The sequence below is a fragment of the Saccostrea echinata genome, unplaced genomic scaffold, assembly GCF_033153115.1.
Source record: "Saccostrea echinata isolate AGI-Se365-2 ecotype Australia unplaced genomic scaffold, CSIRO_AGI_Sech_v1 ptg000054l, whole genome shotgun sequence".
NCBI classification, from domain to species: Eukaryota; Metazoa; Mollusca; class Bivalvia; order Ostreida; family Ostreidae; genus Saccostrea; species Saccostrea echinata.
In genome coordinates, this window is record NW_026889803.1 from 68,170,276 (window position 1) to 68,194,716 (window position 24,441).

General features: G+C 32.9%; 1 long non-coding RNA gene across 1 annotated transcript; it reads left to right on the forward strand.

Annotated features, from left to right (window-relative positions):
- The first annotated feature begins 13,407 nt into the window (after positions 1 to 13,407).
- On the forward strand, positions 13,408 to 22,974 carry LOC133171664 (uncharacterized). Its single transcript, XR_009718839.1, has 5 exons — positions 13,408 to 13,448; positions 13,867 to 13,881; positions 21,133 to 21,171; positions 22,250 to 22,282; positions 22,829 to 22,974. It is a non-coding gene; the product is annotated as an uncharacterized LOC133171664 (long non-coding RNA).
- The last annotated feature ends 1,467 nt before the right edge of the window (positions 22,975 to 24,441 follow it).

Below are 24,441 nucleotides of genomic sequence, written 5' to 3' on the forward strand. Positions count from 1 at the left end.
ATGTAAATATTTCTCATTAAAAAATCCTGTTTATTCAGACATGTTGCAGGACACAATTGTTCCGTAAATTTTGCCATCTTTACTTCATTCTGTAAGTTCTATGAAAATTTATCATATATTTTATATGGAGTATCTAAACAATTAAGGACTTAAAGAAGACGTCATCAAGGGGGAGAGGTTTCTTTTTTTAAACAATTTATAAAGTTTAGCCCCATAGAAAAACTGGTATAGACCTAGGAAATGTTTAAACGGACGACAGAGAAATAAAATTAATCAAAAGTACTTATTTTTAAATGCAGGAAAAAAGATTCAGAGAGATGAGAGATGCACTGTTAATGCCGATTTGTAGTCAAAAGTTAGTCACGTCGAAAAGTGACGTTGATCATGCTTGGTAGATATTGAACTCCGATAGGCAAAATATGCTGGCATAATCAAGTGAGGATCTTTCCATATGTATAGACCCGTTTACAATATTATATGCATTGAAAGCAGCTGTTCATGACATTTTAAAGTCATAGAAATATGACGAGTTTAAGTCCTTACTTAATTCCAGGGAATCTCATGAAGATAAACGTATGAGTAGAGGGAGCGGACATAGAAAAACAATGATGTCCTCGGACGTGATGAAACAAAAACGGCGAAAGCGGCAGTTGATTAAATAATGTCTTTTTATTTTATAATAATTTGCAAATAATCAACGTATCAAGCTAAAAATTTTCAACATTTTTAAAACTTTTGTTGTTTTATGTTCCTTATAAAGGATGACTGCACTTAAGGATATGCGGAATTTGCGACAAAATAAACTTTCAATTTTTTCCTTTTCATTGCAAGAATGGTCAACATCCAATCTACAACTTTATTTAATAAAGTTTAATAAAAGTGTGTATTTCATATTTCCTCTTAGAATCGATTTTGACGAGATCACCTGCCTGTGTTTGACAATTCTGACGTACTGTCTCGTAGTTGAACGGTTCAGAGTAGTAATTTAAACAAATACTAAATTTCTCTGTGTCATAGAAGGTATAATTTGCAAAACAGATATGGGGAAAAATTTGATTTTGATGCCATGAGCTTTTTTTTTTATTAGTCTTATAATTTTTTTGATAATTGTTGAATGAAATATATGGAGATAACGAACAGTAATCGAGCTCAAAAGTCCATTAAACAATACAAAATAGGGGCAGAGCAAACACGGACCTCCAAACATCAGAGGTGGCATCAGGTGCCATGGAGGAGTGAGCATTCCCTGCCGACCGGTCACACCCGCCGTGTGCTCCTTGTCATGGTCGGGAAATAACGGAAAAATCTGTCGACAATTCAGTGTGTAAATAATGGTCTAACAATTAGTATGAAAAACGTCAGTCAGCATTTGACTTTAAACGAGACAGCTGATATTTTTGTTTCATCAACTTGTTTGTCAATAATTTACCTCGTTTTAGAAATTGTACATTCGTAGAGCATGCTCTTGCGTATCGAATCAACTCAGAGATATATACCCCGTATGCAGGTGATGAAGGTATATTGCTGCATATGAAGGTATGTTGACGATTGAAAAGTTAAAGTCATGACGTTTATCATAAAGCTTGGTTGTTAGATTACCATTAACGTATTTTTCAAGTAAAATATCCAAATATGAAACAGATGTGTCAGACTCTGTGGTATCTTTTATCTCAAGTTCACAAGGATATATCGTATCGACATAAGAATGGAAATAGCCATTGTTAATTGACAATACGTCGTCGATATATATAAATGTCGAGTTGAAGGCCACAGCAAGTGTTTTCTTCTTTTCACGTACAAGATTTTGGACAAATTCTGCTTCATATGAATACAAAAAAGGTCTGCTAATAACGGGGCGCAATTGGTACCCATGGAAATTCCAATAGATTGTTGGAAGACCTGGGACCTGCTTTACAAAAGAACTTACTACTAAGACCAAAAACTTCAGTTGATGTAAAATTTTTCAAAATTAATTATTCTGTTTAAAATTACTAGAGTAAAAGTATCTTTCTACATATCATTTAAAAACATTAAAACCATTTTCTATATAATGTAAATTAGAAAGGTATAAGCAGAATTAAATTTTGGTCTTAGTCGTAAGTTCTTTTCTAAAACGGGCCCCTTGTCTCCAGAAACCACATAGATATTGTCAATCAGAAACTCAAGGATCTTTTTAATTTCAACTTCAGATTACTTGTGTGTACAATCAGAATGTTTTTAACAAAATAATTTTGCAAATGACCAATGACAAGGTAAGTAAATTTACCGAGTTCCATTTTTATTGAAAAAGCAGCTGTCAATATCAAAAAGCCTTTACTTAAATTTATCATGGGAAATGGTTGTGTATAAAGTTGAAAAGTCGTAAGTTTTTAAGCTGTTGATTTTGGTAAAATCTTGTGATTTCAAATTTTCCAAAAGTTCCTTGGAATTTTTAAGTATCCACATCTGATTTACACCACTTCTCGAATATATTGTTGCACAGTACTCTTGAATGCATAACGTAGAATGCTGAAAATAAAAATGTTTTAAGTTATTCTAAAAATACCTTATATCAAGTTCATCCCTAACTTAGTTGTTACTTAGAATCAATTATCCAAAAGACCGATGTCGATTTTTATAAAATATAGATGGTAACTAATCATTAATTTAAAAAAAAACTGTTCAAATAGTTAAAAGTAAGATTATTCAAATACATAAGTTAATATCATTCAGCATTCTAGGCAAGCAAGAGGAAAAGAAAATAAATAGGGTTTGACGAAGAAAACGAATCCAAAAAGTGAATAAATTTCGGAAAGAAATATGCTTGCAAAATGACATTTCCTCCCTTATATACTTACACGATACGGGGGATTCCCATGCAGGCCCGTTAGGATATTTCCCAGCATTGGTTCAAAACAACACAAGCATACAGTGGAATGCCTGTTGTAACTAAACATATAATATCCATAGACTATATCCCAGCAAGTACCAAGACACTGGAACCTATTCCTAATACTGCTGAAATAGATGCAGGAGTCTTTTGGATAAAACTTTGTTTCTTTTTCAAAACTTTGCATAAATCTTGTTGGTTTGACAATTTTGATATAATAAAATGTTGAGGAAATGAGAAGATGCAGAATATATGATTTATAAATTTCGTATTCGCATAGATCAATGTTTCGTTCTTGTAATGATAAGCAATATATACCTCTATACTGTAGTTCAAATTAAGTGATCAAAAGGGCATTTTAAATGTTAGATCATCATTCAAAGTGTTTGCTTTGTTTTGAATAGACAAAGCAAGTTTCTGGTTATTATGTACTATTCTCAACCTTTGATGCCGCCATAAATTTTTCTATTTAAAAAAAGCATTTACTTATTTGTCTTGCTTTTTCGTTACTGATTTTTTTTTCATAGTTATATTACATTTTTTAAAAAAATGATTTTTACAATACGAAAGATATTTAGAAATGCTTATATTTGTTTTATCATATATATTTTTTCTAAACTTTGTAATACAACAATTACTAGGCTTTTTGATTCCTTGTAATTTTTGACACAATTAAAAATGTTATCTACCTAAAAGATTATAAGCATTACCTACTGATGGAAAAGAAAACGTAGTTTTCGAAATCTTCAAGGTGACATTCTAATATAATGTGCTTATATATCCCGCATTTATGGCGTTTGCCTCGTGATCGGGAGGGCCGGGATCGATTCTTGTTCTTGATGACAAAACCAAAGTTAAAAAAAAAACAAAAACAAAAACAGATCGTTCAGAAATTATCTTAAAACCTGGGATCGGTTCCAGGGAAGATCTTAACACGATTAAGGGTCCCCTTTGCTCAATAGCCCTCAAGGGCAAATATAGGTTTAAAATTGAAAACCTTTCACTGGAATTTGATGACGTCTCATATGAGTGAAAAAAAATCTTGAAAGGCAAGTTTAACAAATAACAATCAAACTAACATTGACCTCGATATAAAACCAAAGATGTATATTTAATGTTTAAATTATAATAAAGAAAAAAATTCGCTCGCGGTAATAATATAATAACAGCTTCGTAAAAAAAAAATCAGTAATGCCTATTAATTTCAATATGTAATGTTTTCAATAGATTTTTTTCTTTTTAAATGTACATTTCTTGTAATAAGTAATTTGTTTGCAAACAGTTATTTATAATACATGTTTCTCGTGAATTAAAAAGGTAAAAGACACCATTAACTTCAAGCGCATGTTAGACAAATGCACAGGATATATTTGACCCCAAGTGAGAAAGGGCCTGGTGACAATTTAATATTTTTTTTTAATTGATTTTGATAGATGAGGGATATTAGTCGTCACACTGAATTTTTATTGTCATACTGCAACTCTAAGTTTGTTTCCTTTGTGGCTCATATGTAACGGCTTCTGTTACAACTTTTATAATACACTTGTTTTTTTACCCGAAACATATTAACATAGTAAATGATTCATTGATTGATTGTATATTGTTATTGTTTTGTTTGTATATTGTCCCATTCGAGAATTTTTCACTCATATAGAGACGTCACCATATACCGGTGAAGGGCTTCAAATTTCGACCTTTACTCGGCACTCAGGGCCATTGAGCAGTGAGGGATCTTTATCGTGCCAACGCCTGCCGTGACACGGGGCCTCGGTTTTTAAGGTCTCATCCGAAGGACCCGCAACTTTCACTTCAAAGTGCCGAGCGCATGGCGAAGGAACAGTTGCTACCTATTTTTTATCGACTTAGGTCTGTCGCGGCCGAGATTCGAACTCACGACCTCCCGATCACGGAGTGAGCGCTAACATAGTAAATGAAAAAAAACGACAATAGCTAAAACTGGCAACCACAGAACAGTCTAATTACAAAAGCGTTAAAGCAACAAACAACACAATAAAACACCCCCCCCCCCAAAACCTACTATTCAACTGGATTCACAGTAAAAACAAGTACAAATAGACTCGAAAGAATTGCATGTACAGTGCACAATTTATTGCTTGCAAATTCAAGAACGTTTTTGATTTTGAGCAGTTTTTCCTTTCCTACCGATTCTGAAAAAGAATAAAAAGTTGGTAGCTACATAATGAAAAAGAGAAGGAAGTAAGACACAACATATGTCTAATATAAATTTAACGAGACGAACTCGTCCTAAGCAACTAGGTCTTCTGTCTTTATTTGCAACATTGTAAGCATTTTTCTAGTTATATAGACACAAAATCACTACTTTTCCTTCTTTCTTTTTAAGTCAATTTTTGAAAATATCGCACAATTTAAGTAGAAATATACGGAAGCCCAATAGTGCAAACCAAAAAAAATAAGAAACAAAAAAACGAAATTATTATATAAAGAAAACGAAATTATTAAATAAAAAACGGAATTATTAAATAAAGAAAACGAAATTACTAAATAAAGAAACAAACGAAATTATTAAATAAAGAAAACGAAATTATTAAATAAAGAAAACGAAATTATTAAATAAAGAAAACGAAATTATTAAATAAAGAAAACGAAATTATTAAATAAAAGACAAACGAAGTTATTAAATAAAGAAAACGAAATTATTAAATAAAGAAAACGAAATTATTAAATAAAAAACTGAAACTGAAATACGGAATTTATAGATGTGCATGGTAAGGGCCTGAACCCATGAATCATTCCATAAAGCGCACGTGTTATAAAGCATCACTTAGTAATTCTATAGACCTGATTTTGTTTCGACATTGAAACAAGTGTGGGGGAAATGAAAAAAAAAACTTAGATAAATGTCAAATTGACAAACGTAGAAAAACATTATGTGCTCGCAGCCTATAATTCGCATTTGTAAAGTAAATGATTAATAACTGTTCAATTTTGTTTACGGGAATTTGATGCTGTGTCGCATCCCCACAACGTCAAAGTTTGAGCCTGTAAGCCTGGACGTAGCGAGAATGGCTGTTTCTGCTTACATAAAATTAATGACATTCCAAAAGAGCTCATGAATCGCTGAAAGGTCAAGGCCTTGCGTATCGTATCGCTGAATTCCCCCCGAACTAACCCTAGTGCCCTATCCTGTGTATCCATAAATCTTAGGTTGTTGAAACAATAAAGAGAATGATTTGAATACTTGTGGGATTTGTTATGCAAGTGTGTGCATTGTTTGTTCACAACTATCACTGACTTATAAATACAGATTGAGAATTTGTCATTTAGAATATGTGAGAACAATAAGTTAGTGCATCACTTCTAATTATGCTTTGATAAATGACCAAGAAATCACAGGCGCTCCCCATGTAATTCTGTAAATGACGAATGATAAGTATATATATATATATATATATATATATATATATATATATATATATATATATATATATATATATATATATATATATATATATATATATATATATATATATATATATATATATATATATATATAGGTCTACCCCTCAATACTATAAAATCAACCTTGTTGATTTTATAGTATTGAGGGGTAGACCTATATATATATATATATATATATATATATATATATATATATATATATATATATATATATATATATATATATATATACTTATCATTCGTCATTTACAGAATTACATGGGGAGCGCCTGTGCAAGAAATTAGAGGTGTTTTGCTTAATTTTTAATAAAGTAAGCAATCATTAAAATCTACTCATTGTAACAATTTTGTCTTGTTTAATTTTTGCACTTGCTCTCTTTAAACAATAATTTATAATGGGTTCCGATCGGTAACGTATCATTTTACAGCATTTTTTGTACTGTGCTATAATTGAAAAAAAAGATGTATAACCATGGGAATTTCCTAAATGTTATAAGGTTCAGCAGTTGTAAACAACGGAATCTTAACAGACATGTATATCTTGAATATTTGTGCAATTTATTAGCATAATCTCTTTGATGTTTCATGTCCAGATTCATTGTTTGCTAATAATTAGACCTTCTGAGTTGAGGGTTTAAGAAAGCTAATACTAACGTAAACTTCTCCCCTATTCATTTATTATGATTGTCTACTCCAACTGGTTATGTTATCGATACGGGAATAGCTGAGTGTAAATGCAAATATCACACTTGTTTTAATGTTGAAACAAAATCAGTTCATAGAACACGTGTGCTTTATGGAATGATTCATGGGTTCAGGCCCTTACCATGCACATCTATAAATTCCGTATTTTAGTTTCAGTTTTTTATTTAATAATTTCGTTTTCTTTATTTAATAATTTCATTTGATTTTTATTTAATAATTTCGTTTTCTTTATTTAATAATTTTGTTTTCTTTATTTAATAATTTCGTTTTTTGTTTATTTATTTTTGGTTTGCACTATTGGGCTTCCGTAGAAATATGACATTAAGGGGCAAAACATTAACTGACAACATAAATTTTGGGAACATGCTGAAATATCACGGTTTTTTATTAACAGGGCGATAGTGAAAATCCACACAAAGTACGTGTTTATACGAATATTTAATAAACTGTGTACTTTCTATACTAAATTCAGTTCCATTTAATCCATAAATGTCTCTTAGAAGGGACATTCAAAGGTATCAGTAAGTTATTGAAAAGGAATGGGGGTAATGCATAAAATATTAATTAATGAAATCGGAGAAAGATATTGATTCATTTCTAACTGGAAAATTACCAAGTGATAATTATTTTTTCTCGTAAATATACTTATCTTGTCATTGGTCATTTGCACTCAGGGCCATGGAGCAATGAGATTTATCGTTCCAACACCTGTCGTGACCTCGGTGTTTAAGGTCTTATCCGAAAGACCCGCAACTTCAAGGTGTCCAGTTTGTCCAGTTTTTACCAGTGTTGTTCTCCTTAAAAGAGAGGATATCTCTGTTAAAGATCACATATGATACAAGATCTGTTGGACCCGGAAATGGGGTATTAAGTCTAAGCTTATTTACGGCCTTACCCCCACAAAACTTTTTATGCATGTCAGGTCCTCGAACATCCACCTCCTTCAACTGAAGATGCGTCCTTACAAGCACTTGAATGCAGAAAACTGGCCAGAATTTGTTCTATCTTTTGAAGTCTAGTCATTGAATTAAAATATATTATTTTTGTAGATAAAAACATCTAGAAACAAAAAATGAGGTTTATCTTTAAAATATCTGTGTATTAGAAGATATTGAATATTAAAGGTCGGATTCTGTTCTATGACGAAGGCAAGATGTGTGATGCTCCGCAGCTGCAGTAGTTTCTATACGGAGGTTTCGCACTTTCCTTTGCGTAGGAATCTCAAGTAAGTTTTACAATGGCCGCCAATGCATCCTTGGGCGAGTTCATTGGTTAATCTGAAAGGTGACAAAGGTTAAGCCATCGGTAACATTTTCAACAAAGGTCTGCCCACTTTGAGTGATAGTAGTTTAATAGCATGCAATGAATGTTATATTCTATCCCTGATAGGTCTTTAGTTTTTTATTTTAAAAAAAAATCGGGCTATATTCGGTTACCTTTAAATACTGGGACTAGTTTGGGATTTGTATGGAAGAATCTATCATTGGAAAGCTACGCATGCAGTACAGATCGACTCGCAGTCACGCGGGATTTTTTTTCGGAGCCCCCCTCCCCTCCACTTTGATAAACTTTGCTTCAGGCCTGTAACAAGCTATTTGGATTGCTGTATATGATATCAAGTGTAGCGATGTAATTTAGTAAATAACAATACAGATAAATACATGTTGTATTAAGTATATGAAGTACGTTTATATGGACAAATATTTCAATAATGCTTCATAAAATACTCCTGAAAACGAATGACATATTAAATACAATTCCTTTTTAAAACGTTGAACGATTAATTATATCAATTTTAAGTTCTATATATGAATATAAGATTTCAGGCACGTGCTACTTCGTGATAAAGCCACTACATGCATGTATATATATGTACATGCATTTTGTTACCTGTATGTTTCACAGAAGATGAAACTCAATAGCCTACATCTAATGTCATTTAAGGATATTTATGACACTTCTTAGTTGACTCTTTACAGCTTGAGTATCTCTGGCGTAATGTCAGTAAATACTTGCACCATAGAAACCCCGTACTAAATATAATTTAACAATCCATTTACAAAACCATTTACAAAACTGTAGTAAAATATGTTGTTGTTGGTTTTTTTTTTTGTTTTTTTTTTTTTTGTTTTTTTTTTTTTTTTTTTTTTGGTGTTTTTTTGTTTTTTAAATTTTAAATATAAGGATATATGTATAAAAGAGTAGTTTCGTATCTTGGATACCCTAATAATAAATAAAAACGATGTACAGATTTTAAGCAAGGTTTGCAAATTATTGGTGAGTTCTAATTCGACGAATACGGCTAATTGTCCCAAAGGCATATTGTCTTAGGTGAAATATACGGAGATAGCAAACAGTATTCAAGCTCAAAAAGTGCAAACCGTCAAAAGCATTCTGGCGCACTCGTAACCTGACATAGCCCATAGCATCCGGTTTAACCTCGTTCATATATTTTCTGCGTGGACCTGAAGGTACACGCAAACAAATACTGACGACGGAATAGTTAAATCGTGCATTTTACAAATACTTTAAAGCTTAATTACCATTATTGTTTAAGTCAGCAATACTTCAATAAAATGAAACAGATGTCGCAAGAAAAAGTAGAACTCAATGGAATCGTTTTACAGTTGTTGACAATTTTATATAACATTCGTTTGAAACAAAGATTGATTTCAGTGAAAACAATACATCTGTTGTGAATAATTCTGTAGATCCTGTTTGTTCTACAGTTTAGTTTTTCAACATTAATTTTAAATGACTCATATTATTCAGTTTGAAATCAAGTGTTGAACACCTTAATGTTAATACCTGACCCTTTGCGATATTATTTCTTTTTATTAACATCTTTTTGAAAAAAAAAATAAAGATAATTTTTATATTTAAAACACCTATTGTTCTGAAGACATTTCCGTTGGAAGCTATACTATCTTTAAAATTCAAATTAAAAATAAAGTAGTTAAATATCAAAAAGATGACGTGTCTGTTCCAGGCTCAGGTAACTCATAATAATAAACAGGAATTCAAATAAGACACTACCATTAACCAACGGGACAAACAACACAAATTTTATAACGTCCCGTTCTTTCTTTTTGAAAGAGAAAATGTTCAAATGTCATACACAACCAAAGCAAATAAAACAAAAATATGCACAACTTAAAACTTCTTTAATTTTACATTTTGTATTAGATTTAGTGTTTGGAACTAAATAAAATGGTTTGGGACACCATGCAAAATTTCCATCTGAATATACTCTCGTGAAATACATGAAATATATGAAGATAACGAGCAGTATTCAGGCTCAAAAGTCCATCAAACAGTACAAAATAGGAGCAGAGCAAACACGGACCTCCAAACGTCAGAGGTGAGATCAGGTGCCATGAAGGAGTGAGCATCCCCTCCCGACCGGTCACACCCGCCGTGTGCTCCTTGTCATGATCGGGAAATAACGGAAAAATCCGTCGACAATTCAGTGTGTAAATAATGGCCTAACAATTTGTATGAAAAACGTCAGTCAGCATTTGACTCAATGATAAATTGTATTTGCTGACGAGGTCATTGTATCGACCATAGAACTTACGAAATGATGACTTTAAACGAGACTGCTGATATTCTTGTTTCATCAACTTGTTTGTTAATAATTTACCTCGTTTTAGAAATTGTACATACGTAGAGCATGCTCTTGCGTATCGAATCAACTCAGAGATATATACCCCGTATGCAGGGGATGAAGGTATATTGCTGCATAAGTAAGGGCAGTTGACAATTGAAAAGTTAAAGTCATGACGTTTATCATAAAGCTTGGTTGTTAGATTACCATTAACGTCTTTTAAAATATCCAAATATGAAACAAATGTGCCAGACTCTGTGGTATCTTTTATCTCAAGCTCACAAGGATATATCGTATTGACATAAGAATGGAAATAGCCATTGTTACAATACGTCGTCGATAAATCTAAATGTCGAGTTGAAGGCCACAGCAAGTGTTTTCTTCTTTTCATGTATAAGATTTTGGACAAATTCTGCTTCATATGAATACAAAAAAAGGTCTGCTATAACGGGGCGCAATTGGTACCCTTCGGAATTCCAATAAATTGTTGGAAGACCTGGTCTCCAAAAACCACATAGATATTGTCAATCAGAAACTCAAGCATCTTTTTAATGTCAACTTCAGAGTACTTGTGTGTACAATCAGAATGTTTTTTAACAAAATAATTTTGCAAATGACCAATGACAAGGTAAGTAAATTTACGAGTTCCATTTTTATTGAAAAAGCAGCTGTCAATGATATCAAAAAGCCTGGATTTTAATTTATCGTGGAAAATGGTTGTGTATAAAGTTGAAAAGTCGTAAGTTTTTAAGCTGTTGATTTTGGTAAAATCTTGTGATTTCAAATTTTCCAAAAGTTCCTTAGAATTTTTAAGCCTCCACATCTGATTTGCACCACTTCTCGAATATATTGTTGCATACTCTTGAAGTTTCTCCTTCACTACTGTTAATATCTTAGTGAGGAGTAAAGAAAGAGGCTTGGTTGAACATTTACTGGAACCCGCTACGTATCTTTGTTTGTAAGGATTTTTATGAAGTTTCGGAATCCAATATAAATATGGTAATTCAAATTCATTTTGGTTGTTTGGAATATTAAAAATAATATTCAAAATTGACATATGATTTTGAAGAATTTCTTCCTTAGAAAGGGAACTATGAGTATAAGTTGGATTACCACTTGTATAATTAAATCCAAGTTCCTCTAAAATACATTTAATATAATGAGCTTTACAAACAAAGACAATGTTGTTACCTGCTTTGTCAGCAGGGACCAGTACGTACTGATCATGTAATCTATCTAATTCTTTTTTCACTTCTGGATTATTGAATATAGAAGGATAGATGGTTCTCATATTGTCCCTCAATCTTTTTATGCGCGATTTTAACATACATTTGATAAATTTAATCCATTCTGACAAAGTGTCAAGGTCTTCTTTTTCATGTCTGGCCCATCGCCTGGCGTAGTCCCCTACAGAATCCATAATATTTATGAAATTTCGACGCCAGTTGAAGGATCGGGGTTCCCTATATTTAGGACCTTTTAAATTTAGTGATCTAAGGTCCTCATTATTAACTATATTTACGTCACCAGTAATAACGTGTCCAGCAGGACTATAGTTATAGAGTGAAGAAGAACATGAACACGGTGGAGGATTATGTTTCAGATATTCGATATCCAGGCCCTGTAAAGTTTTCTTGTAATTAAAAAGTTTGGAAGCAATAGTCGATGCAAATTTGTAGGTATAACCGAAGCTGTTACCATAAGCTTATTAATAAATTCAAAATACTAAGATACAGAATGTTTTTTTAAATGGTAATGTTATATGGGATTACAATATAGAATTTTTTGAAATTAACAAGAATATAAAAGATGAAGATATCTAAGAGTGATTGATCTCAACAAACCTATAACAGTACAAATATGTGAAGAAGGCATAAAACATGGACCTTTGGAAATACAAGAGGTGAGATCAGGTGCCTAGGTATAGAAAGCACCCTCCGTTGACAGGTCACACCCGCCGTGAGCTGTTGGAAATTAATCAAGGATACATTTCATTGTCAAATCTAGTATAAAAACAAGGGCCTAACATTTAGAATGAAACAAATTATCCAAAAACAGAACGCAGTGGTAGGTTATATTTGCTCTCAATGTCATTATGACGACCATAGAATTTATGAAATGCTAACTTTAAACGAGGTTGTTGAATCCCTATCACTTTGTATACAAAATCAATGCAAATCTATTTAAAGTTTAAAAATGACAAATTATGTGATTTAATTGACTTTTAATTGTTTTCCCTTCAGTGTTTTATTCTTTTCAATGTAACAGATTTTCAAAAGATAATAATGAAGGGATTTTTAATTATTATTTTCGTGTATGTTTGTTTTGAATGTAATATTTTATAAATTCATTTAACCCCACTCGTTTTATTTTTTTATGTATTTTTTTGTCTGTTTTTGAAGTTTTAGAATTTATATACTACATATAAGAATTGTTTTAGTGACAAGAAAAAATCATTAAGATTGGATGAGAAATTGACCAATTAAATGTTGACTTTTTAATTATTATTTTCGTGTATGTTTGTTTTTGAATGTAATATTTTATAAATTCATTAACCCCAATCGTTTTAAATTTTAATGTATTTTTTGTCAGTATTTGCAGCTGTAGTATTAAGAATTTATATGCGACATATATGAATTGTTTTAGTGACAAGAAAAACAATTCGATTGGATAAGAAATTGACCAATTAAATGTTGACTTTTTTCTTTTTTCACAAATCAATAACGCCATAAGCAGGTATATATTATAAACCTTCTGAGGGAACTTTTATATATCTCTTCCAGAGGATCAGAATGAAGGTTTTCCTGTATCTTGCTTTATTGTTTTGTGAGTATCTAATGTTTTACCTTCAATTGCAATGCTTCATTATTAAGAAAAATAATAAAGAATATTTATGCATAAAGTATAAAATATAACCGCTTTTAAAAATCTACATTCAGTAAAATTTCAATATTGTGTTTCTGAAATTTCAGAAATACTATGTTTACAGTGTATTTTGTAACACTGCATTATGCAGTAATGTTTTTGTTTTTGTTTTTTTCTGAAATTTTCGAAATCGTTTTAGCAATCTTATCTCGAAGGCTTTTATATAAAAATTCTAACAACGTGTTTTATCCCTTAAAGTAGAGCATTTTCACTTTGAAAATACGATGAAATAAATCTTAAAATATTGCAAAAATACCATATTGCCCATGAAATAGCTGAGTGTATATGAAGAATGTGATTTTTGTATTTTTACATTTAGGTATTTTGGGAACTGGTAAGTTATCATTTTCTTTCTTGATAAAATGTTTTAATGGCCAAAAAGAAACATTTCATAGTCATTATGTCTGCTCTTGTATTTTTGTCATGTTTTCTCTGAAAAATCATCATAAAACAGCTTAATTTTGTGAGCCACGGTGATATCATTTCAAAACAGATACTTTGATATAGAGGACTATGAGTCATTTATCGTAGGTCGCGGGTTTGCTGACGTCGTTAAAACTGTGTACGCAATTTATATGATTAGGGCGACTTTCTTGTGCACATTTGATTATGACGTCACAATGAAAAAGAAATCTGCGATGATTTTTGTTTTATTAAATTCTTCAGCTATAACTTTTCTTGGAATTGTAAGTTTAGTGTTATATTATATAAGCAACAACTTATCACAAATAATGAAGGCTTTTTACGATTTGTATAGTCGATACAATACTTAGATATAACTTTTGTTGAAATTGGTAATTTAGTGAAGAATGCTTATTACGATTCGAATGATCGACACAGGAAGTATTAAAAACGTTTAATTATTTGTTATCAATCGCATCTTCTCTGGCTTTTCCTGCAAGCTTGGAAAACAAGTGGTTGTTTTTCGGCTTGTCGGAAAGGACCGAGAAATTGCGATTGATTTGTTTTTACATGGTATCGCAAAACGATATGGACACAAGGTTCATCTGACCTTTTTTTTCTTTGATCGTTTTTGAATTAACAGTTTGTTTTATTAATAAAGAAGCCATTATTTATTTTTTTTTTTTAAAAATCGCAAATACACCTGTTACATCAAAAGATTAAACTTTATTTTTAAAAAGGATATTTTTAAAATATATAGATCTACAAATTTATCATAAATTAAATACTGCTAAGGTACAATGAAACATAAAGACATTTTTTTAGCGACACTGGCCTACTGTTAGGGGACAACTATTTGATTCTGAAGGGGGGGGGTAGCAAATTTTACCGAGACAGATTTTTTATTTACATGTCAGTGAAGGACAGATTATTTATTTCCAAAAAAAACAAGGACAGATTATTTATTTCCTCCTCACTAAAAAAAAGTCTGACAAGCAAAATAAAAAAAAGAAAGATAAACATCCAGAGTTGAAAATTCCCGGGGGGGGGGGGGGGCTAGAACTAGTCATGGACAGATTACTTATTTTCTTGCCCAGTCGAGGACAGATTATTTATTTTCAACATTTTTAAGGACAGATTATTTATTTCCAAATTCTGTAAGCCCCCTCCACGAATGAAATGATTGTCCCTAAGCAACAGCCTGCAATGCTGTTACCAGATTTTGATCGCTACTTTGCTTTCCATGTCCACCAAGCAGAATTAATGTTCTAAAAAAAACCGGCTGTTGATTACGTCAGATAAAATTAATTTTTAAATTCTCGTCCCATTTACCCCTCTGAAAATGTGGTATGTAAAAGTAAATATTTTGTTTAAATATATACTGAAAATACATGTATATTGTATTTAGCCAGGACGATATCGGGCAGAAATTCGTAGATTTGAGCGCTTGCTAAATGGTCTAAATAAAAACATTTTATATACTTGAATTACTTGAATTAGAGGATACCGTTTTCCGCCAGCACGCTGGAAAAGAAAAATACACAGCCAAATGTAAGGATACATCTAATCTACGAAAAAAAAAAGCAAAAATAAAACAAACAGAAAAGAAACGGTAAGAAAACAACACATAAAGAAAGTAAACTGGAAGAAAGAAACGAAAGGATTGATTGTTGTATTACGTCCCTTGCAAGAATTTTCACTAATACAAGACGTACAAAAAACCTAATGATGAGAAACTTGTCTAATAATCATTTCATTGATATTGAATTATTATGATACATGTACGCTTCACGGGTCACTTGAAAGCAGATAGACGTGAATTTCTTTTTTATAAAAATTATTTTATCTTATTTTTCTGCACTGAATACCGGATAGATATCCACGACGTCAAGCATGGCGTCGCGATATCTTATGGCGTCGTTCTTAAAAATGTTACATTTTGCGATATAAAAGCAATTATCCACATTTAAATTACGCGAAAACTAACCCGAAGACATGCTAATTTTTTCACATTGATTTATTTCAAATCAATTCTTTGTTAAAATACCAAAGGGGAAACAATTTTGTCTACACCATTTAAAAGTTATTGATATTTTTTGAAACAAAATCTTGCCTCAAAACGAGCCGAAAACAATGTTTTTCTTATATAATTCAATAGAATAATGTCGAAAATGTAACGACAACAATGGCATGTTTAGGATTTAATTACACAAAAATGATGCAGACGAATTTTAAAAAAATTTTCAGAGAATATAAAACGAAGGTAGAGGATTCATATAACTAATTTTCATGGTATGTTTTCGGACACTTTTAAATGGCCTGCAAACCCGCGACCTACGTTAAAATTTAAAAAAAAATTATAATTAAATCAAACGCAGCAATGTAAAGGCTTTTCGAAGACTAAATATGCAATAGAAATATTCTATTGTATTTTGAACTAGGTTTTCATTTCAATTTGTTGTCTATGTATGCTTGTAATATCAATTGGTGAAAAGAACTTTTTTAGAAAAAAAAGATATTTGTTGTGTCACTTGACTGTGTTGATCACGTGGCGGACACATGAATTTTCCTAAATGTTGCACAAAAATCAGATCGCACAAGGTACAAGTGAAAAACAATATAATTGTGAACTGTTCGTTAAATATGTCACTTTAATATCTTCTTGAGTATATATTAAGTGTTGGGTGTATGTCTGATTTTTACTTCTGAAAAAGATAATTCACGAGAAATACAACTTACTCACATACAAAGGGGTATTTTCCATTCTCCATTGCAATTTATACAAAGTAGGATAAATTTCAAACAATCCCCCAGCAAAACTCAATTTAAGGACGAATTTCTCTAATAAATCGACACAGATTATCTTCAATTTATCCTTAATAATCACTTGTGCTAGTCTAATATATAAGGGATATTTAAATTTTAATTCTGTCAACGGATGTTTTAGGGAAGGGGGGATCGCGCGCTCGATTATCCCCATTGGCAACAGATTCCTATCAACATTTTTCTCAGGTAACAAGACAAAATCCCCGGTCTTCAGATTCGGTTTGCTTGTAGACCATTTATGTTGCTTCTGGAGACTGTCTCAATGAGTAGTGCGCCATCTTTTCCAGTACATGTCAGATAGCACTTGTACATGCTTCCAACTTGCAGAATACACATCCTTTATGCTCAAATTCCCTCAAAATGTTCCAATTTCTCCCTGCTTCAGGGTCAGTATAATGTTTGGGTTCAATATTCTGAGAGAGGATGGGTCAGCATCAAGTGGTGCTATTGGGCGAGAGTTGAGAATGGCACAGATCTCGTCCATAAGGGTAATACGCACCTCGTGTGTCAGTTCTTTATATCCTTCTCGAAGCAGCATAGAGTCCAAGATCTTGCGAGCACAACCAATAGCCCGCTCCCAAACACCTCCCATATGGGTCGCTTGGGGGGCATTAAACAAGCATCATCAACATAAAAGTCCGGTCCTCGTACCGCCCTTCTAAGTCCATATGTTGCCAATGCAGGGGAAGGCCGGTTCCCGAACACATGGACGGTCATTCGGTACTCTGTCATCTGACGGTGTGGATCGTTGTTTTCGTACCAGTAAAACTGCAGGTAGTCTCTAGCTTTCTCATTCACAAAGAAACGGTAAAACATCTGTTGGATGTCACCTGCTATTGCACACAAGTCCTTACAAAATCGCAACAAGATTCCTAGCAAGTTGTTTGTCAAGTTGGGACACGACAAAAGAGCATCATTCAATGAACATCCCTGATACACAATCGAAGAATGAAACACAGCACGAACTTTGCCAGGTTTCTTAGGATGCGTCAAAGCAAATATCGGGATGTACCAACACTCATGTCCCTTTGTTATCTCTAGTGTTCTCTCTCTGCTGCTCCTTTGATGAATATGTTTCCATAAATTCACAAATCTGTTTTAGATTTTCAGGATTTTTCTTCGGACTTTGATCTAGGTTGCAAACCTGTTTGAAGACTTGAGTTTTATTGTTCATTAGCTTGAAAGGAAGTGGAGATGTCCAATTACCACTAGAAATCATCTGGAAAGTCTGGTCCATTAGTTACAGGAATTCCCGATCTTCCACAGAATTTCCCACCTTATTGTCATGTTTATAAGTGTAAAACAAGTTTTCACCTTGAAGTCCAGAGCTCGAGGAGGCGTGTAGGTAGGAGGGCCTTGGACTTAACACGGAGAATGTTCTGACATGGGGTAAATATCGTTCCTCTACCATCATTCTGAATATTGGTTTTCAAGACACTGAGATCACTTGGCTTGTGAGAACCATCCAACATACTTCTCCAATTACAAACCATCCAAGTCTGAGCATCTGTGCAAAAGGGGTTGCTAGGGGCCCATTTACCTGGCCTTGCACTGATCCTGCAAGTCCCTACCAACAAGCAGCTGTATACCAACATCTTTGCAAAGTGGGGCAAGTTTCTTAGCAATATGCCGTAAGTGAGGATGAGCAAGAGTAATCTCTGGAGTTGGGATTTCTATCAAGTTGTCTGGAAATTCATTACACTCTATAATGGGCCGAAGCTGGTGACAAACAAGTCAATCGATAGATTGAATACAGAATCCCACTGCTCTTCTCCCAGATGCTTGAGTCACTCCAGCACAAGATCTCAGTCTGTAAGGGATGGGTTCAATTGGGACTTCAAGTTGGTCCAAAAGATAAGAACGAGCTAGAGTGTGGTGCACTTCGAAGATATTTCTGTTCCCTCCTCGCCATCTTTTGAGGTGAGTAAGTTTTCCTTTGTCTCTCTGTCACCTGAGTCTTTCTTATACCAGTGCATAGCTTTCGGGTGTAGTTTGCTTCTGCACACAGAATATGGAGAATATGTGGTGCAAGAAAACTGTTTATGTCACTTGTATCCATATCTATCTGATCTTCTCTAGAAATGCTTTTTATTTTGTGTAGACAATGTCTTCCTGCGGTCCAGAGGTTTAGGAGTACGGTAAGTATCTTTACATGGTTGCTTGTACACAAGTCCAGGATCATTGCACATAGTGGCCATTTCGCTGATGAATTTCAAGAAAAGTTCAAATTCAGGGTGCTGTGCACATTGTTCTGCTGTTTGTACCTTAAGGCAATGGTAGTCCATTTGTCTCTAAGCTTTTTCCGTAGCTTGACTACTATAGTCGTAACACCAACAGATATGTTGAACAGTGCTAACAAATTGGCAAAAATGTCCTTATCCTTCAGGGACTGGATCTCATTCAAAATATCACACAGTTGGTATAGTTCTTTACCGTCCTGACTGTCAAGAATCTTAAAGTTCTCCAGCTTCTTCCTGATCGAAGCCTCTACAAGTGAATGTGCACTACATCACTCTCCAGGTGACGCCAAACTTTCAAGCGACCTGTTACAGATCACTGGCATGACAAGCCTTAATGTTCCTGGCCTCGACACTTGAACTCGGTCCCAAGTACTTGACGAGCAGATCAAGTTCTTCAGTTGGGGTCACTGACAGTTCAGACATAACGCGCAAAAAACTAGACTTCCACGACAAATAATGTTCAGGCTTAATTGTCATCAAAAGAATCATTCTTAGTCACAAGATTGAACCAAAATCTAGCAAAGTCTGTGAACATATGAGCTTCTTGTCTCGGGAGTTCCACTCTATTCAAGAGTGACGGTCCAATATCATTCAGAGGTATAGGTGATTTCCTCACTACAGATACAGGGGGTCTAAGACTGGGAGTCACAGAAACATCTATGGAATGAGACGGGATGCATGTTTGAACAACATCAGTTACTGAAGTCGGTTGGCACGATGAAAAAGTATTTTCTTTCTGTTTCTGTGGTTTAAATTCTGGAGCGTTCAAATTCAAGGATGGTGGCTCGAGTCCTAGAACGAACAAAGTCATCCACAACACTAAAATGATTGAAATCAGATATATCTGATCTATTATCCTCTTTCACTACGGAAAGTTCTACTTGAGCAACTGCTATCTCCTTTCTCGCAGCCAACTTTTCAAATTCTGCTTGAATGTTAAGAACATGTTGTTTGCTGTTGGCAGCCTCTAAACTGAGTAGTTCTTCTAGTACTGTATCTCGAGACTGAGAGCTGGATAATGAGGACGATTTCCAAGATGGTGTAGGTGACTGTACACTTGAAAATTTCTTGGAAATAGAACGTGCCAAAATCTTGACTCTCTCCATGTAGGTACATCTCACTACCATATGGGTTGTCTGCTCAAGAGAACTTTCATGAGTATTATGTCATGACAAAAACTCAAAATATTCATCACTAGTGTGTTTATAGTCACTGAAACTAGAGTCTAACTTGTGTCCCAATTCACTTAACTCAATAGATTCACACGTAGATACGCAGTACAGTTGAGGTGCCCAATGGAAATGTAAGAGCGTGTTTTGATAAAAATACACATTCTTAACCCTGATAACATTTTTTAGTACCTTTCTATTATCTGACAAATGTAATTATGTTTATTAACTACATATTGAGGACGATTAGATTTTCTATAGTGCAAGGGCATAACCAAGTTTAAATTCAAAGTTGATTTTATAAATATTTTTTTTAAAACTCATTCAAGTTTATGAAAAGTGCTGATATTTTTTATTGAATGTACTCTTTCATTGTTAAAATCCTATCTATGTGTCTGTATGGTGAATTTGGTGGACAATCATGAAAAAAAACAGTTGCTGCAAATGTACGCGGCATTTCGCGCCAGCATAGAAGATATTGTACTTAACAAACAAAACCTGTAAACCCGCAATATCAGGTTGCATATTAAATAAGTCGTTCTCCGACTAATTCGTGAACACAACAGGAATAGTTTACATACTTTTTAAATTATACCCCCGTCTTATGAAATAATACTGTCATTTACACTTTTGATACTTGACATCCCATTTGATCGAGTAAAAGATAAAGACAGCATATGTTTTACAAAACAGGAATAAAATATCGGCAAAAATTACAAACAGTGATCGTTCTCATTAAATTTTCAAACAATACAAATCTGTGAACATGGCATAAACATGGACTTTCTGGAAATTCCAGAGGTGGGATTGGGTGCCGAGGAGGAGTAGGAATCCCCTGATATTTATTGTTAAATAATAAGGACATCTGTTTTATTTCTATCAAATCCCTTTCAAAATATAAACAGCAAATTTCATAAATAGTTTATGATTACATCTGCTATATTGCAGCCCAAGTTGAAGCACGTGGCCTTGCTGGAGCGCCTGATGGTAAGTGAAACAAACAATTTCTCAGAAAGTAGAGGAATTACCTATTTTAAGGGATTTTTGATAATGAATTTCAAAAAAGAAAAGTCTAAGACATTTCAATATGAAACCTTTACTCCCAAGCTCCTTTTGCACACTCTTTGTAGAAGTAATTTTTAATAAAAGTGTAAATTACTGTCCTCTGAAAAGCTGTTTACCTGCTTAGACGAAAAGCTGTCTTCGCGGTGGATTTAACAGTTTGTTTCAAGTAACACGTATGAGTTCACAATCACTGATTCGCACAGTTATTTATATCAAAGATTACAGGACATTATCGTACAATTTGTAAGCCAATCATTTTCAATACAAAGTTGTCAAAGGTTTACATCATTTATTCAATCAAGGAAAAACCAAGAAAAATGCGTTATAAATTACTGAAAACGGAAAACACATACAGCATACCATGTCATAATTGAAGCATGTTATACAAATAAGCGTTAGCAAGTTCAAATGGCCTTGTTACCAATAGATTGTAGGTTATTACAAAATTAGGAAAAGGATAATATGCTGGGTATTTTTTTTATTGACGACAAAGACTTTCGATCATCAACTACTAATAACATCTTTTTTTCGAGATAGTTATTTGGTATACCAGACAAATTTTAAAAATAAATTATTGTAATTGTTAATTTTTTAAAATATAATTGAAATACATTCTAAAATGAAATTTTGTGCGCATAGGACCGTGCGAAATTACACAATAAAGCCGTTAAAAAGTGATAAAGAGATATAGAAAAAATTCAAAAGTGAGTTTTCAAGAGACAAAGGACAAAAAAAATCTTTACTACGGGTGCAAAATATAAAATTTTTCTCTAACAAGTTGTTCAAATATAAGGCGAGAGAGAGAGAGACTGATGAATAGACGGACATACAGAGTGATTAACAGTCATCCGTCTCTGCTGGCGAGCGACAAATGAAAAATGGTGAAGCAATGTTAATAAACTTTCTTCTACCAGTTTTAGAAAGAGCCATGCTTTTGTTTAGCTTGAATTAACTTATTCTGTTTCGTAATATTTTTTATTGATATGTTTTTGCCTTGCAGTGGCCCCAGTTCGCATTGTTAGATCTGCTGCAGGTATGTTTACTTCTGCAATGGCATTTCCGTGCTAATCCTCTAATTCTTGTTTCAGGTACATGAAGATTTGAAGTCTCTTAATATGTATTAGAGTTGTACCAAAAGATAATGCAAGCTTGTTGCTTCATTTCAAGAAATTTTCTCTATTTCTCTGTTTGTTTCTTCTTTTTTTCAGAAAAATATTGACAAGTTTAAAGTAAAATTTTTATTCTTTATTTTATTTTTTCCTCTATTTGTTGAAAAAAATGTTTCTGTGTAAAATTGACATATTGTAAACATTAAAATTTAAGATATATTAAGCTTTTCTTTTAACTCAAAATATTCTTTTTTTTTTCCTCTGAACCAAACTTCCTAAATCAATCCATTAATTAGCCTAGCTAGGGTAGATAGAAGTGTTCTTTAAATCGACCTATGAAAATAAAGTTGCCCATTGGGCGGTTTATGTATTTTTCTCTAGTGTCAGAAACATTTCATTTCTGTATTAACAAACAAGGGTTCCTATTATTGTGTAATTTATTATCATTTTTTTCTTCTCTTCTCTTACAGGTTCTTTAGTAAAGAGTCACTGTTGTGATTACTATTGCAACCCACGTGTTTGGTGTTCTTGCTGTATCGCATGATGCCTTTGAATATCAAAAATACACGTATTTTTATGCATTTGACCTGTGTTTAATAAAGAATGAAAAGTTTGATCATGTTCGTTTTGCTTCAAATTTTCTCATAAAGTTACAGATGAATTGCAAGTTTTTTTCCCTTTGGTTACATAGATAGTAATGGTTATGTAAAACACCTAAAGCTCTTTTTAATATCGATGAAAGTACCAGAAGAAAAAGTATTTAAGCACAGAACATGTTTAGAGGGGTAATCAATACTGAAGAAGAAAAGACGAAGTGTTTGGAGTACGGAAAGTTGAAGGGTTACCCACTAAGTGCATTTGACAAGATCAATCCAGTGAAACATTTAATAGGTGATTTTTTTTTATTTTGGGGGAATATTTTAGGGTGAGTTTCCAAAGCCATCAATAAACTTTAAAATAATTGATGACAAATGTTTTTCAATGCTTTTATACACTTTTGAAGGGAACCAAACGTTTCAGTGGTATTTGTTTCCTATTCAAAAAAAATTTTAAAATGTTGTGTACATTTATTAACATTCTTTTAAAATCAAACCAAAATTCTGTCAAATATTGTCCTAGCTTATAAAAATTAAAATCAGATTTTAATTTTTAAAAAATCAATTGAAAATACACTCATTACCATGATATTGAAACAAATGCACGTATACAAAATTTATTCATTGTTTAAACCCTAATATAACCCTGGGGCCTGGGGTGGTCCAGTAGGAAAGGAATGACTCTAAGTGGAGTTTAGATGATTTATTTGGAACAACATTTGGAATAATCTTCCGTCTTTATTTGCGAGAAAGATACATTTCTTTTCTAGTTATAAAAACACAAAAATACTACTTTTTCTTCTTTCATTTTTAATTCAAATTTTGAAAATATCGCAAAGTTCAAAAGAGAAATATGACATTAACTGGCGGAACATCAAGGGACAAGCTTAAGTTCCTGAACATGCTGAAAAAACACCGGGTGTTTTTTATTAATATTAAGCAGGGCGACTGGAAAGTCCACAAAATGTACATGACTACACACATTTCTAATACACTTTGTACTTTCTAGACAAATTCAGTTTAACTTTAACTATATTTCATAATTTAAATCCATAAATGACTCTTAGATGGGAAATTCAAAGCTAGCAGTAAGTTATTTTAAAAAAACAGGGGGGGGGGGGTGATGCATAAAATATTAAGTGATGAAATCGCAGAAAGATACTGGTTCATTTCTTACTGGAAAATTACCTAGTGATCTTATTTTTTCTTTTTGCGAACAAAAAACAATGAAGTCCAGGCTTTTTGACATCATAGACAGCTGGGTTTTTTTTTCAATAAAAATGGAACTCGTAAATATACTTATCTTGTCATTGGTTATTTGCAAAATTATTTTGCTTAAAAGCATTCTGATTGTACACACAAGTACTCTGAAGTTAATATTAAAAAGATGCTTAAAGTTTCCGATTTACAATATCTATGTTGTGTTTGGAGATCACGTCTTCCAACAATCCGTTGGAATTCCCATGGGTACCAATTGCGCCGCGTTA